This window comes from Arachis ipaensis, chromosome B04, assembly GCF_000816755.2.
Source record: "Arachis ipaensis cultivar K30076 chromosome B04, Araip1.1, whole genome shotgun sequence".
Taxonomy (NCBI): Eukaryota; Viridiplantae; Streptophyta; class Magnoliopsida; order Fabales; family Fabaceae; genus Arachis; species Arachis ipaensis.
Genome location: NC_029788.2, coordinates 126,310,055 through 126,311,952, shown reverse-complemented (window position 1 = coordinate 126,311,952; position 1,898 = coordinate 126,310,055).

The following is a 1,898-nucleotide window of genomic DNA, read 5'->3' as shown; positions in this document are numbered from 1 at the left end:
ATATGAATTATGGATAAGAAAAGAAAAGCTATGCATAGACTCATGGGGATGCGCGACGGGGGACAGTCTGGGGTTTAGCAGCCGGACTTGTCGGGTTGGCTTGATAATCGACAGATGAGACTCATCAGCCATAGGATAGGCATGCATCATATGCATATTGTTTGAATTGCTTTCTTGTGCATTAATTGGGATTATCTAAGTGATTATAATATGCTATGTGTTATATTTGCTATCTGTATTACTTGTATTCTACCTGTGTTTGCCATTGTTTGCTTGTTTGTCTCTGTAATTTCACCGAAGATGGAGGAACGGAGGAAAGGCGGAGAAATTTAGGGTTCTAGTTAAGTCTTAGTTAGATTTAAGAAATTTGTTAAGTTTAGAAAGCTTTAGAGAACCACCCTGATTCATGGTTTCTGTTTTAGCTCTTTAAGTTTTATAATCTGAGTGTCGACATTCTAGGATTGCCTCTGGCATTTGCAGGACCTTATATCTTATGTACGTGGCACATTTACCATACTGAGAACCCCCGGTTCTCATTCCATACGGATATTTGTAGTTTCCAGATGCAGGTCAGGCGGCACCTCGCTGAGACATGCTAGAAGCTTCTGATAGCGGAGATCCTTGTCTTTGTAGATATTTTTATCTCCACTGCTTATATATTTGATGTATTAACTTCTTTTTAGAGGCTATTTTGGAGAAATAGATTTTGTAAATCTGTATTTTGGGCTTATTTTGGGCTCTCTTATACGATAATTTTATTTTTACTATGTATTGACTATATCCTTTAATTGATTATTTTTATTATAATTAAAATCTCTAATTGATTACATTCTTATTTTTCTAATTTTATTTCATGACTAATTCTTCCTTTAAATAAATGTACCAGAAAAAAAATTGGAGGCTTCTATTTCATGACTAATTGGAGGCTTCTATTTTGTTTGAAAAGAAACTTGGAGACTTCTATCTGATGATATTTTGTATAATGAAAGAAAATTGTCTAAAAATTCAGGTTCTCCTTTGATTCTAATAAAAATTTATTTTTTAATGATTCATATTGTGTTTCTTATTATAACTATTTTATTTGTTCTTATATTGTTTTTTCTTTTTATTTGCAGATTTATCTTTGACTGATGAAGAGCTGAAAACAAGATGCTTATATGAAATTGAGATGATATTGCAAGATAATAGGAAGAGTTTAAAGGAATATCCTCATATGCCTTTTCCAAAATGTTTTGTGAGGCTGAAATTTTTCTTTCTATTTAAACATTTATATCGATAATTTTATTTTTACTATGTATTGACTATATCCTTTAATTGATTATTTTTATTATAATTAAAATCTCTAATTGATTACATTCTTATTTTTCTAATTTTATTTCATGACTAATTCTTCCTTTAAATAAATGTACGAGAAAAAAATGGTTTAAATACTTGCACAAAAATGCGCCTCATCATCAAAATTTTCACTTAATTATACATATTCAAATATTTCCAACTATATTTAGAGTATATTTTCTGATTGATTCTTTTTATAAATAAAATTGCTAATTTATTAGATTCTAATTTTTAAATGATATCAGACAATTGATTTTTCTTTTAAATTGATTATTATGAAAGAATCGATTAAAAAATTTGTATAAGAATATTATATATCCTCAAATTTCGCCAAACTCTACCTCATCAAATGTATATACTTATTATTGATTTTTATTGTATATTATTTACATCTTTAGTTTTTTTCTTTTAAAAATTAAAAGGCAAATGGATTACGTTGCAATTTTTCAACCATATGCTATAATATTGATTCTTCCTTAAAATAGATCTATAGAAATAATTAATTTAAATATTTGCACTAAAACGTATTACATGATATTAAATTTTTTTCTTAATTTACTTAT